This window comes from Homalodisca vitripennis, chromosome 2 (assembly GCF_021130785.1).
Source record: "Homalodisca vitripennis isolate AUS2020 chromosome 2, UT_GWSS_2.1, whole genome shotgun sequence".
Taxonomy (NCBI): Eukaryota; Metazoa; Arthropoda; class Insecta; order Hemiptera; family Cicadellidae; genus Homalodisca; species Homalodisca vitripennis.
In genome coordinates this window covers 93,189,834-93,209,217 of record NC_060208.1, presented here as the reverse complement: position 1 = coordinate 93,209,217, position 19,384 = coordinate 93,189,834, and positions in this window count along the sequence as shown.

Genomic DNA, 19,384 nt, shown 5'->3' with positions numbered 1-19,384 from the left:
AATAGCAAATAGTGCTCTAGTATTGACAAATGGTGTAATATCCACCGAGATCTCGCTATGGCAACCAGAAGATATGTAATTCTCATCTATCAGGTGAGTCGGTGACTGTGCTACAGACTAAAAATAAAATAATCGTCCATCTACAGTGACGATACTGTTGCTTAGAGAAGTTAATCTTCGTTTTGATATGATTTATTACTACTTACAGACAACGATAGAGTACCAAAAATTATTCAATTTAATGAAGCTCTTTTCTACGCATTAGGCATTTTGGGATTTTACAAAACGTACCTTTTCAAACAATTAATGTATAAACAATTATTTGCTTACAGGTCATCAAAACGATGTTTCTGAAAGCCAAGAATACTCTCTTTTCAGGTACGACACTCATGTAGAACTTTTACTGGGAATTTTAGAATACTTTTTGTAATGTGTGCGTGTTCAGCAATCACGTAAACAAATCGGTTGGAAAACAGGTTTATTAATGCCTGTCTAGCAATTTATAACGGAATGGACAGAAAATTGTTTCAAACCCTATTTAGAGGCTTCTTGTTGTCTTTTATTGTCTGGAAGAAATCGGTGTCGTGTGCAACAAACGCGTATATTACTCTCTATCCTTTGACTGAGCCTCTTAAACCAACTCGTCATCACCGATTGTTGTTGAATTGTTTCTAGAACTTAACGGTTTATGCTGTGACTTACTTTTGAGGGTTGACAACACCGAATTTCAAAGTTTTCATGACGACATAGTGCAATTCACATTACGCACAGTTTAAATCTCAGGAAGGTTAAAATGGTACTTCCACTTTCTTATGAGTTGATTTATCCATAGTTTACCTCATCACGATCCCCTTTAAATCTTGTAGCATTTTGTGTGCTCAGAGCGTAAAATTTTTTTATCTTAATCTTACATCTCGGCAGTTTCATGGCATTTTGAAGTATATCATGGTAAAAAATTCTAGCAGGGAGATATTATTACCAAAGCTACAGGATCTGTGAGGTTTAAACAGTTCCTTTATTTGTATCGAGATGATAAAAAATGATACTATTATACTATCGTTTTGTTCTTTAGCTCCGTATTTTTATTCCTGCCTAATTATTTAACGATTATTGCCTAATCGGAGAAATAATAAAATCACGAACTTTTACTGAACTTTTAATGGAAAGATGTTCATTCATCATTTTCATAGCAACTAGAGTTAAATAAATTCTAGTATACTTAATTATATAGTAAGATAGACTATTAAAACACTTTTAAATATGCTAAAACACCAAAAATCCAGAAATATTACATTATAACACGAATCCTTCAAAATGAATACGTCCCATGACTTTAACCAGTGAACTAGTTCTTGCAAGAGGGTGAATATAATTACAAGAGCTTGCAATCTCATTAATGTGATATTGCCTTGTCACTTCTATACCCTTTGAGTGTAACTCCGATATTCTTTGTATATCTAACTCAGAGAGAATGATTTTTAATTACATATTCTAGGTTATGTGCCAATTCATATAAATTAGATTTCCAATGCACAGCAGATACTGCGTGTAATTGCTGTGTAACATTAAACGATTCTATTTAATACATTTAACACCTACTTATTATATAAACAAACTTTAATATATTAACTAAAGTAGTAAAGTAGTAGTAATATATAGTAACTAGTCGGAATTGCTACATTTCCTTATGCAGTTCAAGGGATTATAAATAAGGTAGGGATTATGTTTATCATAATTATGTCAACCAAATTGATAAATCAGATGGCTGATCTTTATCAGCTTAGCTCTTATCTTGGTAGTACAAGGTGGGTGAGTGTGTGAAATTGCTAGCGATTATCAAGATAACACAGAGAGAGAAAGATGTATCTAAATGGATATTTTGTAAGTAAAGCTTTAACCTTTTACTGTACTATCTCGTGTAAGTATAGAGATAAAATACTTTATATTAGACTGGTAAACCTAGAAAACGAGCTCTAAACTTACAACATACGTTAGAATAGATAGAGTAAGAAATATATCGTTATTATGATATATTTTACGAAATCCTTGATCTTATTCCTATAAAACACAACTGTGATAGATCAGAAAAAACATTATTTAAGAAAGTGACTGAATAATTGTGAATAAGAATTCGTGAATGCGATCAAAATATTTTTCGTGAGGGACAACGAAGGACAACTCTTCCGTTATACTTTTTAGAAATACATAAAATCCTTCTTACAGGAAAAACGGAATTCAATATTTTATAAAAAGTGACAACATAAAGATGAAACAAACCCCCAATTCTAAAAATACGTGAGAAAAACTTAAAGCCATTCGGATTGTTGTAACTAATGTGAAGAACTAAATTTGTACTTATTTAAGCAAGTTTTCTTTTTCTAAATATTAATAAATATATAGGTATAAGAGTAGTAAGTTTAAGACCTGTTTCAGGTCGTTACGTGGCATCACACTTCGTGGCTGTACCGTTCGTGGTCCTACATTTCCTGACAGCATCATCTCGTTCTTCTTTCCTAAAAATTTTGCTGCTTACCTTTCACTTTGTATTATACGGTATATGGCCGTAAGTGAATCCAGTAAAAGGAATCACATTTCGTATACAAAACGTTGGGAACATTGCTTGTGATTTTGGTGATGAGTTAATGGCTAAACTTTCGGTAGCACATTGTTAAGTCAGAAGTACTCGTAAATAGATTCTTCGTATACATAAATACGGCATAGTAAAATTTACATGAAGTTCTTAACAGCCTAAGCATTTGTTTCCTAGTACACTTTGGTGTAATATAAAGGTGTTTCAAACTCCCTTTTTCTAGAAACAACTGAAAAATATCTTTTTCATACCTTTTTCGCAATACTTTTAAAAGAAATCAGGAATTTCAAAAGGTTCAGAGGATACTTATAGATTCAGAGTGACCACTGAAATCATTTACGTTTAAATAAACTGCTCTGCCAACAAGTTAAACCTGAAAATGTCAACGAAACTATTGAAATGTTATATATGGCTATAAATTTGATGATCAAAACAGAAATAAGGTTAGTCCCTTAAGTAGAGAAAGGTTTTATATTCTTGAAGGCATCCTGCTGTCACAGGAGGAATGTCATTTTATGATATATAAAAACTGCTAAGTTAAGGTACTTTTACTGAACCAATACAATAAATTATTTGTAAACAATTGATTTGCCTGTCCGTTAGCGAAGCACACCAATCGTGGGGTTGGAAAACTTCTACTCTAGCTGCCTGTTTTTCAGCACAATATCTCAGAAAACTAACTGAGCTATGAACTTTAAATTGTCTATGAAGATTAATTTATATAGAACCAAAACAAACTTAAATGATAGTGCATGTCACTCGACAGCATTTGGCTGAATGTTATTGAATATATTTATATACACGTTGGTCTTATGTGTAACCATGATAGCAGCGAGAAAATTTCAGAATGAATAAGTTTGTAAATAAACTTAGTATAATAATAAGATATTTTAATATTCAACATATTAATGTATGTACAGCTTCACCTTCCCAACACCTTATTATCGCGACTTGGTATTTAGATTTGTATGCACTTGAAAAAAACTAAACACCGATATATCACCAAATTTAATTAACATAAATGTGAATATGTCATGTGGCTAGATATCTCAAGAAAGATTTTATCTGTAGACTTGAGGTTTAGTATGAAAATTTATTTTATTATTATTTCATAAAATTAGGTCCATTTAGTATTAACATAAAACAACAGTTAAATACTAAAACTTCACAGCAGCTTGAGTCGTTGAGAAACTGTTTAGCATAACTGATGAGCGAGAAAGGGCAGTTTATGAACAAGAAGTTTCTTGCGCGGATGAACCAACATTTTCTTGGAAAACTGAAATGACCGTGGCAAAGTTTCTTCACGAATATATTGTATATTCAGCTGGCATTTAGTACATAAAACAAACTATTAACGTTCCATATCCTTGCCTAATATAAAGTACATGTTATCATGTATTAAGTTTTATTATTAAGTAATAAAATGGGTGATACAATTTGAATGAAGAATATTCCAAGTTATAAGATATAAATACGGTTTAAATGTTAAGTAGGTATATCACACAGATATATCAAAATGTGCGTACGCACGCATGAAAACACATTCTTAAGAAATATGCTAGTTTCCGTGTATGGGATATACAGTGGTATTAGTAAATACTTAAAATATTAAAATAAAAAATGTCAGTTACTTTTTTGTGATATAGTGCGAACAGGAATGCCCCGAGACGTTCAAAAATAATTTTTTTCAATGCCTTGAGTAATAAGGCTTTGCTAACAAAAATCATTTTGATTTTTCAGTTATACATAGTTTATTTGAGTTTAAACAATAAATAGCCTAATTTGTTTCAGTTTAAGTGTAAGTTACTATATTATAAATTTACTGTTATTTGACCCACACTTTACTTACTTACCCACAAATTTACTTATCCAGAACCACAGATATAAAATGTTTTTGTTTTTGGTGAACACTCTGTAGACACACGTATTCATGTAAAGATTCAATAAAAGTAGCAGGATTTTTCGAAACAGTTGATATCGTTCAGTAATAATAAAATCAGTAAAACTTTTTTTAAGATCTGTAATCAGATCTCCTGAGATGAATAACTAACCTAACATATCGAAAATCTAGATTCAGATAAATAAAATCATTACAAAACGTTATAATTTAGGTACGATAAATCGGAAAGTTGTGGCGACACTTTCATGGCTGAAAATGTAGAATATTTTAAATATTTTGTATCTTCACACATTTAAAACTTTTCAAAGTTTAAAAATAGTTTCAGAAAGGTAGGAAGTTACAAAATATAATGATAAGAACTTAGTACCATGATTAAAACTTGTAAAAAACATGTATAATACTAATTCTCCATGTTGAGTGAATATAATAATTTACAATAATTTAATGCAATACTTTTTTTCATAATTATGAAATATATTTCTAATGTTAGATTATTATTACTATTAAAACTGATGGCATATTGAATATCCATGTGATATTTGGTTGATAATAGTAATTAGTAACAGTGATAGTATTTCCTCGAAATGTTTCTGTGGTAACATGTTCATTAACAACGTTGTTACGCTAAACATTTTTAACCTTTCTAAAATGAAAATATCCCCTCCAGTATACTTGGAGAAAGATAGATTTCTTATATTATCTGTTATCTTAAAATATAAAACTAAATATGCATCATTAGTTAAGACGTTTAATTGATGGCACAGAACTGATGTTATTATGAGACGCAATGACGGAATATTAAGATACACGTAATACTATCAAGTATTTAGAAAAATTATAAGACAAAATCATTATAAACGTATAGATTTATATATTCAATTAGTAAGGGACATCCAATGTACGTCTAAAAAATTGGAACTATTACCATTGTGAAACTTAAGGAGTTATCAAAAAACGAGTAAGACTAATAATTATAATATGTTGTTGCTTGAAATTGCTTACAAATCATCAAATTACGTACGAAAATCAATGTTTTGAAATAATGAAGATAAACATTATGAAAATACAAATGGTCATCATCATGATGCTTTTCACTAGTTAAGACTAGCTAACAAATTTATTAAAGCTATATGTAAGTACTGTTTTAATATCTTCGTAAGTTGTGTTTGATTTGGCTATAAAATAACATGATCACCAATATTTTGCAATGTTACTATATATTTACCATTCAAAACTTGATATGGCCATCTCTGAAAAAACTTAAAGTATGACAAAACCATATAAGAACAAACACTACTTTCTGTTACTCTACAATGAATAATAACAGAAGTTTCGAATTTGAAACCCGGTTATTGGAAATTTCTAATATAATTTTAAAGTTTGTATTAATGTATTAGATCAAACACATTAACCGAGATATAATTATTTCAATTCCAAAGTTCGAACGACCACAATCTTGAAAACATTAGGAGATATGAAAAAAACAAGAATATTAAAAAAATCATTTTATTTTTAAATGAACCTGGATCTATACAAAATAGCTAAGTTGAAAAAGCGAAATGCCACCATCTTGTGAACGTTTTGTTAAGGATGACGAGCTGATCCTAGATGTGTGCAATTGCTGTCTCTTTACCAAGTTAGTCGGATCAATTAAAAATTACGGTAGTTATTATTTTTAAATACTGATGTTATATTACATAAAAAAATCTTTCGGAATTTCCATAATTTAAGTAACTGTAATAAGCGATTTTTATGAAATTTACCTTAATCCCTCAAAAAACAAATACACTTTTAAGTTACAGAAGTGTGTAATCGGGTAAATATAAATTCTTTTAATATAATCTCATTATTAAAATATCCCACAGTAATTTCAATTGAGACGTACGAACAGAAGTATAAATCGTTTTGTGTGACAGCGGCGAGGTGGACGATAGATTTATTATCCTGCACACTCGGCTTTTTCGGCCCCTGCCCACCGCTTGTGGACTTATTGTTATTCTTTTCTGTCAACTTAACTTTGCCAACAATTTTTACATCTGTGTAGTATAAATATAAATTAAACGTGTAATATGCATAATACTTTGATTGTTTCTTTAGTTACACATTCCAGCTACAGATTATTACACTATATTGAGGAGAGCACTCTATATTATGTTAACGATATATTTAATATTTCTAATATAGTTATATAAGAAAACTGAAATACAAAAATAACGCTTTAGATGAATTACTAGGCACCCAAACACTCACTGTCCAGTACCGAATCAGCATAAAGAACTTCTTATTCCTTGCTACAGCTTCACAGCTAAGGCTTGATCACTACACTTGTCTGAACCCCTCGCAGTGTTCTGTGGATCTTAGATTTTATTATTGTAAATAATATTCAGAACTTAAAACCGATAACCTACAAGTCCAAAACCATAATTGGAATATTTTCATCCTTCGTTGTCTAGTTCCACTGGTTTCATTCCATTTGTAATCAGGCTTGAAAGAAAATATTACTTTTCATTCCTTACGATCAATTCACCTTTAATTTTTATTTAAAGTTATAAAGCATATAATGCACACACGAACAGTACTTAAATAAATTACAATAGTTACAGCTGAGCTATAATGAAAGAGGAAAAATTCAAGTTGATATGTAATACATTTGTTAAACAGAGGTAGTACAACATAAACAATATTTTAAGTGTATATAGTGTTAAGAGACACAGGAATAATGTTTTAAATATGTCACTTCTCAGAGAATTAAAAATTATTAAAAAAAATTTTAAAGGAAGCAAGTTGTAGCTGTCATCTTACAAAATCAGTTTGAGACTTTATCGATGTTTATGAAATTAACATGTAAGTTTTTGCCACAGCACTTTTTTAATTAAATATGTGTTTCAGTTGTATGTTCACAATTAAAAAATTGCTACTTTAAACGTTCCAACCTATTGTTAGCTGATTACAAACAATTTCTAGAAATTGGAGTGTAAAAACTATTATTTTTGCACTACACTGGTAAATCATGGCTTCATATGCAACTTCTTAAAAACAGTGACATCATGAGTATTACACTTGTTCCTTTTAAATTACACTCTATATACTCTTTTGTTCGGTTATAATCACAATAATATTACAATTTGATGATCAATTTTACATTTTATTTTAAATAGCAGTGTTTTGAGGTCCTCAAGTAGGAGAGTGGAACAGGTTTTATAATTACGGTGAAATAGCTCGAATTTCTGTCCAATAATTCATTTTACTAACGATTTAAGTAAAAATTAAAATATTAATATTAAAATATCGTATAACGCCAAGAGGTGTCCTTAAGTCTAAGCTCTTAGCTTTTCAGTTAACACACTCATGATGTAATGGATAATGTGTTCCATGTCATTTTGAAACGGAAGTTCATTTTATGTTGATAACCCGATCAATTACAGTAGAGATCACGTATATTAAGATATAATCACGTATGTAGAGGACCTTCACAGAAACATAACCTTTAATCTTCTCACGAAGCTTATTTTGGTCAAATACTTGATACCTATAGCCATTGGTTTAATTTTGGTCTAAGGCATTTCTGGTGTCATAATTGAGTTTGTCTAAAAGGCCTACTTCAGTTTAAAAAAGATCTAAGATAATTTTTTAATAATATTTAGACTTGAAGCAAACATTAGATAGTAACTTTGTGTTTGATATCAGCATTACACTAATGGTAAAGCACTCCATACTTAGTACTTTATCATTTACAGTTAAAAGTACGTTTTTACTAAAACTGTTTATTTTACTACCTGGGTGAATCCATTCTCTCATGGTTACAGATAAGTTTGAAATAAGAAATGTTCTTGTTTTTAATCTTACTGTGTGCTTTAAATAATTAAACGTAAACATATTTAAAATTGTAATTAGTGAATCAAATGATTGTGTTGCCACATGACACAGTTTGCGCAAACATTTGATTACATAGACACTTCCTATCTGCTGATTAAGGAAAAAAGGAGTTTTCAAGACGAGTTGGGTGTAACCGAAGTGAATTTGAAAGACGAATAGTCCTGCATGTTATTCAGGAACTCTATGAATGTCCATGTAAACTTTTAATACTATCGGCCTGGTTATTGTAAACGATTAAGTAATATAACGATCACACAGAAAGCCCTCATTAGAATTTTATAAAACAATATACATATACACATTTTACCCAAATTTAAAAGTTTACCGTATTTTTAAAAATATTTGTAAAAAGTTAATTAGTATTTTTAACCAATACATTCTCTTATACAATAAAGCAATATACTTCATTGCTGAATCCATTTACTTTAATGATGTTTAAGATTCGTTCATCATAAAACAGTAATGTATCGTATATTTATGTTATACTTTTACAATTTTAAGTAACAATTCTGTAAACAACTTGAAACCTTACGATATATCCAAAAAGTAATAAGAAAAGTTATACATTAGCTGACAACTTCGAATATTTTTAGATTAACTCCATTACAAACAGTTCCAGTATTTGCTGTAGTTTCATAACTGAGTTTTCAGTATTTTCTAACAGCAAGCACTTCAGAATAATAATTTATTTTATGTTGTGTGATAGGGGATAACATTTTTTGCGAATGATAATGGGTAATACTTTTAATTTTTCATAAAATAAGGCTGGCTAAGGAATTAATCTAAGGCCTATATATAATATTCCTGGTTTACAACGTTATAAATATCATATTTAAAGTATAGTTATCTTTCCACACAGGTTGTTATTATACTAAATTTTTTCGAAAGCCATTTTTCATAAACACTGTTACAAATATCTCCAAAAAACCGGCATAATGTAGATTAACCAATATCTACAAAACTATTAAAAAATTTTTACATCTACTGAAAAAATATGTTTGTACTATTACATAATTTTTATTTATTTATTTTGTTTATTTTAAATTTTAGTAAATATTTTTTGTGTCTGTATGGACAAAGATTTCAAAATTGTATCATTTATTTCACTAGAAATGTTTCATGTTAGTATAATCCAATTAAATTAACAAGGCATAATAATATTTGAACGTATGAAACGTTTCTTTGATGAAGGAATGTTTCTGATGAAAAATAAAGTGTTATTTTTATTTGCAATAATTTTTTTATACATATTGCATTGTAAAATTTAGGCTGTCTTTCTTTAACTTTGAAACAAATCCAGCCAATCCAGTGGTAGGCAATTTATTGTATCACACATTTTACAAGCCTTTCTTTGTTAGTGGCTAAAAAACTGAAAATTCGAACCAAAAACGTCTGTTATAAGGAACGAATTACTTCATATGCCATGTAGTTATGAAAAAATTATATTAAATTACTACAAGGACGTTAGTTTAATAGCCATTGCGACAATACAACGTCCGTAAAATTCAGGCCCAGTTTAGGTACTGTTATTGAACAATACCTAAACTGATATATATATATATATGAACTAATATATATATATATCAATGTTTATTGAAATTAAATAAGGCAATTGCCATTTATACAATTTTATATATATATAAAGCGATACATTAGTTCATCTTTAAAACTTTAGTATAATTTATGTCACGAGTAAGTCCAATAAAAGTGCCGAGAGTTAGCTATAGTTTGTATCGGACAAGTCTCTATCGCGGCTTGGCGTCTCTAACAAGATCATTAACCTAATGACGTCACAATGCAGCCTCTACACTTCTTTCTTCTCTGTAGTATTAATTTATTCGAGAGACTTGGCACACAATTCATGCTCCACACAAAAGGCGCCTTTCTATGTAATTTACATCTCGATTTAAGTATACCTTTCAAACAAGGAATAAGTTTGTAATACATAGCCCAAATAAAATCATACAAACATGTTCGTATCTTGCCACTTAAATATTGTGAAGATATGGTTTATTAACATCATTCAAATAGGATTTTTAAACTCGTACTATTTCCCTTTTATGAAAAGAAATAAACACGTAATCAATTAAGTTTTGAAGTGCCTGATGATGAAATTTTATTCCAAAGGGCCTTGCGCAACAATAAAATTAATATTGGAACATGTTTTATTCATTTAATATATACTGAGTGTTTGCAAACTCTCCGGGGATATTTTCATAATTTGTTCTTAAAATCAAGACAAATAAAAACTTTTACATAAACATAGGTTAAAAATGCATATTTTACTATCTATATGCATTTATGCATTTTATTTTATTGTATTATTTCAAAAAAACCAAGAAGGATAAAAACAAAACTTTGGTAAAATTATCTTTCTTGTGGTCTCAAATCCAGAAAAGGTGTCATATTATATTATCATACCACGCTTCAAGATGGCAGGTGGTTGAAATTATTAAAGTTTAAACCCGTTTATCAAAACCGTTTAATAATGAAATTCAAAGATTCGCAAAAGTTTTGAATCCTTAATATAAAATTTGAACACAGAAAACCAAAATCAGCCTGAGATAATGTGGATGTATCTTTTTAGCTGTTATAATAATGCACATCAAACTTGTCATTGTTTTACATGTTTACGGCATCATTACCCATGCATTACAACAGTTCAAATCTTATATATGCATTATTACATACCAATGTTTATGATCTAGTTCAAAACATTTTCTGACTTTTAAATTATTCTTTAAAAACGTTCATGGTCTTACTAGTTTTTGCGGTATTTAACTTTATAAACTTCTACCGTCATCTATCTTGAAACATTATATGGTACTATAATATCGATTTTTATCCTGATTTAATAGATTGTTGTGCCTAATTTGAGCTTTATATATTTAATTGTTACTGAAATAAAAAAATCATAATTAAAAAAAACACATACGTACAGACAGACAGAAATTAGGGATTTCCGACCCATATTAATATTAAATTATTTGTTATTCAAGACGCGAAGAGCACATTCGTAATATAATTCCAGAGAGTTCGTAAATACTCTGTATAATGCAGAAATACTGCGATAGTACTTTAATTTATATTTCTTACGGATTAAATATAATTCATAACGTAGAAAAGTTCAGAGCCGTTAGTTTTAACATTTTTCTGAGTTACTTGAATACTATGTGACATTATATGTTTTGTAATGTAAGCAACTAACATTGACCATTGGTTACGTTTAACACATGTGTGACATAACTGTACTTGACATACTACCCGTGTACGTTTATATACCAAGGATATTAAGGAGTATTTCAAAGAAATTTGTTCCGCATACCAGGCGGAAAGAACTTGTAAAAGGCTTTTACCAAATCAATAATTTTTAGGGTGAACCAAAATTTTTTTCATTTTCTGATATCCGGAAATTACGGAGAAATTTTAGGCTGTAGCTACTCTGAAAGTGAAATGAAAACAGTAAATTACTATTATCCTTATAATTGTTAGAATATTTTGTTTTTAATTTCCTTTCATGTTTTAATGTCCCTCTCTCTTCTCCGTTCCTTAGTGAAAACTAATACTAACCTGGAGTGCCTTTTATACTGTCAACAAAAGTAGAACCACGGGAGTGAAGTATTTTGGTAGTCAATGTGTTCAAACTGAGATATAAATTACAGTGCCAATTTAGGGGACTCATATCCTGGTCCGTACTGTTCTGCAGACATATGAATTCCCTTTACAAAGGCATTAATCTACACAAACGTCTCTGGAAGTCCCTTCTGTCCCTACTGGCAAAAAGGAATATACATTAATTTCACAATGAATAGAGATTCAAGGGGTTAAATGCATTAATTTATCGTAATGTTAAGATTTAACCGGAAATCTTATTCAGTTCCATATTGTACTAAATCTTTGTAATAAAATAAAGGAACTAATAAGTAAAAAATAATTTTAATTTTACAAAATGAAAGTTACTCAAAGCCAATACCAAATTAATTTTTAAGACACACATATATTAGACATTTAGTTCTATATTTATACATTATAAAACCTTACCGATTATTGCAGGGCTTCAAAATCAAATGAATAATATTTCATAAGCAACGAAAAAAATGTCAAAATCCGAACTTTGCATTGTCATAATTTATACATTCTATAGTTGATATCAACTATACTCAATTAAAGCATGAATTATAAATACATGTATTTAATCTGCCTTAACAGCGAAGTAGTTTAACATAATCCAAGTTAAATAATTTAATCCATAAGACCATGGTCTAAGACAACTATTGTCTTCAAAACTTTTACGTAACCAATTTTTATTATGACATTAAACGTAAGTAATGATTAGTATACTTAAAATTCAGCGCAATCTTAGAAAGTTGTGTTGTACTGGCTTTGAATAACTTTCATTTTGTAAATTGAAAATTATTTTTCACCTTCATTTTGGTAGTAAGTCAATTTATTTTTATTATGTTATTTGCATTATTTTTAAATTTTTAGAGACTAAGTGTATTCTTTACTGTAATTACGAAGGCAGATGACGACGTTCAGCGGTATAAGGTAATATTTTTTTATTCTATTTAGTAGATATGTTAGTTTGTAGGAGTTTATAAGAATTCATAATAGGGTATTAGATTGATAATAACCAAATAGCTTGACGTATTCAATACGTTTATACTGAAATATTTCCTTTAATCCATAATCCAATAGTAATACAATTATATCACTGCAACATATTCCATCTCGCTGTTTCTCGTCATGCCTCAATGGCTCCTTGCAGGAATTCTGCTACAATTATAAATATTTCCCAAGTGCCTGTGGATTAAGCTATTTTTATTTGAACAGTGTTACTTTCTGGAATCTCTCCTATCATAATTTTATATGACAGACTTAAGTGATGTACAGGGTGAATCAAAAAGAATCATCCGATTTAATAAAATCATAACTATACTGTTTGTTGAGCTAAATGCGCCAACAACGTACTGTTGAAAAGAGTATCTTTTAAACAGATACTCTTTAAAGAAAGAGAAACATGGTTTAACATGTAGAAAGTTTTACATGGTTCCCGCTAGGTAGCAGCAGCGCGCTTGAGTGAACGCCTACTTCATTTTTAGTGAAAATGGCGTCTGCACAACAAAAAGCGTTTTGTGTTCTACGTTTTTCGCAGTGTCAGTCTGTAATAACTGTTCAGCGTGACTTTCTTAATAAGTATGGTGTTGATCCTTCTACATCACCGAGCATTAGACGATGGTATGCACAATTTCAAGAAACAGGTTGTATGTGTAAAGGCAAGTCACCGGGCCTTTATCAATTATCAGTTATCTGGGCCGTCCCAGAGTGCCCAATGAAGACGTGGAGCGCGTCCGCCAATGTTTCACACGCAGCCCTCAGAAATCTGTTCGCCGCGCTGCTCGACAGCTCAACATGCCTCCTATGTCCGTCTGGCGTGTGTTGCGTCGACGATTACGCTTGAAAGGATACAAACTTCAGATACTGCAAGCTCTTTGTGAGGGTAGAGATACTAAAGAACGACGCGTGGAGTTTTGTAAGTTCGTTCTTGATAAGATTATGGACGATGAACATTTTGTATCGCGCATAGTGTTTAGCGACGAGGCAACATTTCATTTAAATGGAAAGGTAAACCGCCATAACGTTAGAATATGGGGCACAGAAAAACCACTTGAAATTGTGCATCATGAAAGAGACTCTCCAAAATTTAATTTGTTTTGTGCGGTTTCACGGGAAAAGGTGTACGGTCCATTTTTATTTGCTGAGAACACTGTTAAAGGATTGACATATCTCGATATGCTTGAGAATTAACTTTTCCCCCAATTGGAGACTGATTCGAACGACTTCATTAACCAACAGGACGGGGCACCGACACGTTAGCATCTGGCAGGCCGACAATTTTTAAATCAAAGAATTCGTGACCGGTGGATCGGCCGCACTGGACAAAATGACGCATCCTTACATTTCTGGCCTCCAAGGTACCCGGACCTTACTGTATGTGGTTTTTTCTTGTGGGGTTTCATCAAAGACTCTGTATATGTGCCTCCGCTACCAACAACAATGGATGAGCTGAGGAATCACATTACAACAGCAGTGGAATCAGTAACTCAGGACATGCTCGCTGCAGTGTGGGATGAATATTCAATATCGCATAGACATATGCCATATCTAAAGGTGGACATATTAAACACCTTTGAAAAATTATGAAAACAAAACTATTTGAGTTTCCATTTCAGCCAACAAAATTAGTAATTGTATATGTTTACTACTGTTCGAAATATAGACATGCCAAATCGGATGATTCTTTTTGATACACCCTTTATAAAGGACGGCGTATTCCCTAGTATCTCTGAGGTAATTTATAAAATTATGTATACATATTTCTTTTAGAATTTATTTAATGCATTTACTGTATTTGTGAAAAATTTCTGGTGGTTATTTGATTGATACTTGCTTAAACACGTGTAACAAAAGTGAAATGAGAAATATGCAGGGACGTAAAATAATAATAAATGTAATTGAAATCGTGCTATTTTTAGCTTTTAACTTTTAGGTTCGGGTTACTTATCCTTTGGCTTAAGAGCTCGATAAATAATTCAAGCTTACAATTCGCTAGACCGCGCTTGTATGGTCACATGTAACTAAGTATAAAACCATACTTGAAATATTTGAAAGATATACTTGAAAACCATCATAAATGAACAAACCTTAAATTTTGAAATAACCAAAATTAAAACGTTCACCTACGCTCAACCGGTAGTAGAAAGTAACTCGTAGGGCTGGAAAAATTTCATTTCTACATTCCATCTGTCTATCTGTCTGTATGCCTAGACTATATCTTAAAAATGAACTGAGCTACATACTTGAAATTTGCGTAAAGCCTCATTTTTATATGTGGAAACACTGAGTTTTATGGTGTGGCATGTCACTCCATGGTATTTTGCAGAGCGTTAATGACTTTTTTATATGGGTCTTATAGGTACCCATCATAGAAACACGGAACAGCTAGATAAATAAATTTCTAAACAAACTGTGTTACGAATAACTAATCAACAAATTATACGAGATTTTGAACTGTGATAAATTTGAGAGTGAGTTTTTAGAGTAAACAGAAAATATACTACACTGGAGTGAATGTTAATAGTCATCGACAATATTTCACTTCAATGCCATCTTACGATGTAGTACTTTCACTAGGTTGCTGGTAATAATAAAACTGATATGTAAACTTTAAATTTTACACAAAACTTAATTTATTCATAGACCAGAATGATTTTTATGATTCTGTATGGCCAACAATGGAATTACGCTGACCGTTATTGACACAAATTCACTTCTGCTTGCCGGGAACATGTAAATATTTGTTTTATGTGTGATTTTTGTAATTGTATATTTATGCACAGGTAATATAGACAATGAAATGAGCTACGTAGGTTTGACATTTTGCGTGATACTCTAGTGAAGCATGTTACGCTATAGGTAGTGTGGTGTAATCTTAACTTGTAAAATAATACGAGGAACGAACAAACAAGCTTTGCTGTGCCTGAGTGTAATTAATGTGGACTTTATTGGACTAAGATCAGAATGTGGTATAACTTTACTGTAGAAGTATTTTTAACAACGCGTTACGAATCAATTTATTATCTTTATGAATCTAAAAAGTTTAAGGCCTTTACGTTCAATGGTTTATTGTATATTTACTGCAACAAAGAAAAGTCTACGTGAAATGTAAAAAAAAACTATTGGAGATACTTTTGCGAATAATGACTCCAGCAAATTAGATGCATAGAGAATTTACAGTTCATATTTGACGGCTTCATGGAGGGAAGACGTGTTTGCAGCGCCCGAAAAATACACAACAAGTATCGTTTATAGAAACTCCTAACTACAACAAGATTAAACAACAGTTGAATCAGTGAGAGGGGCACAATATAGTGTGAATCGCACAGTGAGATGTAGAAGAGCTAAGACACTCAGTGACATAAACTATAACGAGTTTTAGGAAACCTACACACGAGTGCCTCGCAAGAAGTACATCGCCAGACAAACGGAAGTCGGGTGTTTCCTCCGACCAATAAGAGCAAAAAAGAGAGATCACCTTATCTTCGAGCTTCTCTTTCTATAACTAACCAGTTAATATAACGTAACATAGTAGATATAACATTACATGTAACATTAATCGATATTAGAGCTCAGATTTCAAGATGAGAAAATATGAAAAATATTACCCTACGATTTTACATTTTAATGTAAACCAACCAAGTAGTAATTTACACAAACCTAAATTTCTTTTATCATACTTAGTTTCTTACAAATATATTATGCATTAGTAATTATTATACTTACCATATCCATATATGATGTTAGGGCAAGCACAATTATCCTCCAAAGCCCCTTCTTCGTGATTTTAATGATAACGGCCAAAGAGGGACTTTTCTGTAGAAACGTTGCCTAATTTTAGATCTGCTGAAATGTCTGGAAGATAAACAGAAAAGTCACTGTACGAGTAAAATACAATATACAGTGTTATTTACCGGTTTATATGACAAAAATAAGTAAATGTATACAGTATATGTAAAACCTAAAGTAACTGTAATACATATATAAGACTGTTGATTAGACGTAACTTTAGATATGAAATACAATATGAACCATTACCTTACCAAATGGTATAGAGCGTCCTAAATCATACAAATTGGAGTGATACATCTAATGTGGATGGACTCCAGTCTCAGAGGTCGGTGATGTTTTATGCAATACACCGCTTTAAACGAGACAGTTTATCTTCATCGTAGAATCTAACATCTTGACTTACATCACCAAGTAATGTGGTTATAACGTCTTGGAAATTGCACTGGCAAATAATGTTTTACGCATAAGAAAGAAATGGATTCACCATTTCATGTAAATCAATACAATGATGCAAATTGGTATTTCACTTATGAAGACCAGTTACCTATTGTAAGCTAAGTAAGTAGATAATTTCTTATTATAAATTGATTTGGTATTTAATCACCTTTAAAATGTAAACTATCCATAATTATTAAAAGGAGATTCCTTAAATTTTTAAACCTTAAGTATCACCAAGTTTTTGTCAAACTAAGTAAATCTGCTAAGTATTAAAATTCAAAATGGTAACACATAAATAGGATGGTCCAAACTTAATTAAAATATTGGTTTAAAAAGTATATGGAACACTTTTAATAGGTACATTTTGTATACAGAATCATCATGGTAGTAATTATTAAGAAAACGCTTTATATAACTTTACCAAACATGACTCTTAGAACCCAAAACAAACCTACGTTCAAAGTATAAAATACAACTCCGTTTTTGGAGACGATATCTGTCCCAAAAAAGCCCAAAAATATCCAGCCTTGGAACTAAAAGTGACATGTTATTAAATATCTTCGGTAAGTTTGTTGGCCTGCTTATTACGTCATTTTGATTCAATATAGCAACCCGAAAACTGCAAAAGAAATCCATAACTCTGTTTTTAATGAACCTAGAGGAAGCAAAAATATGTTTTGAATTAATTGTTGTGATTAAAATAATATTTGCCTCTATAACGGTTTGCTTCTATATCGGTTACATGTAAATCTCAATAAAAATGTATCTATCACCAAAAATGACGATGTGATTGATGAAACAAGTTTAACTTGGTACAATACGTCTTGATCTTATAATACATCGATTAGGTTTATTGGCATCTTCATTTGCCCTGTCGTCTATAATTGGCAGCCATTCAAAGTTATAAAATGCATAACTCCGTTATTTATAAAGCCGGAGAAAGAATAAATAAGAATGTGTTGGGGAGTGCTTATGCAATTTACTAAAATGTTTGTTTTACACAATTTGTTTGTATCAAGAATGGCTGTTTTATATGCAAGTACATGCAAGTCCATTGAAAATTAAATATTAATATCTCAATCGTCACGAATTTTACCTACTTCTTCTGAATGAGGCAGTAGGACTATAATAGTTAATGTATGTTATGGAAAACTAGATAGGTATATGGGTCAGCATCAGTCATCTCAACAGTGATTCAAGAAGCTAGTATTTGTCTATAAACCCTTACTGAAATGTTATTGAATATATTAAGTCTAGACTTTTGAATTTTTAAACAAAAACACTTTGGAATGGAAATGCAGTAATTAACTTCCAATTTTGTACAATCTTACAAAAGTAAACAGGGAGTGTTAAACGTCTGAGCTGAGTCGGCTTAAAGAATCCAAGGCCTATTCAACTCCGCGTCTCGTTCTACCCTTTAATTACCTAACACCCCCAGGCTCGCAGTGGGATGTTAAATGACAACTCACATTTTGTAATGATTTCTGTAGTAATATTTCAGTTGGTTGACATGTATTTAGCAATGTTTTACTACCTATAGCATTGTACTAAAACTACAACATTTTTATTTTTGCACCCCTTAAAAGTAATATTACACGTTTGCTCCCGGACCATACGTATAGTTTGAAAATGAAATTATATGCAATAAATTGTTATTACATAAAATTAAAAACTGCTTCAAGATATAAATTCCATATAAAAAATACTGTATTCTGTTAAGCACTGAATTATTGCACACGTAACCGCAGTAGTATGTTCGAAGTGCCACCATTTGTGACTATTACAAAATTGTTCCCTCATAATACGTTATCCAAAATTTCTCTAAATAAAACAGACATCACTTATTATGGTAATAAATAATAAAAAAAAACATATATTTATAAAACATTAATTTTATGGGAATGTAATGTGAGATCCTGCTTCACGTTAACTTTGTAAACTATTTAAAAATTATTTTTAAAATTTTCTTTATAAATGTTTCATAATCAAAACTATATTACATATTATATGGAGTTTGCTCTCCAATGGAGAAATACGCCTTTAAGTAACTTAATAACTTAAGAAGTACAGTAATTATTAGAAGAAATAACATCCACTTAGTGATTATAAAATATGGCTGATTTCTAATAATTGACTACGATATTTCCAGATTTTTACAGAAATAGTAGTAA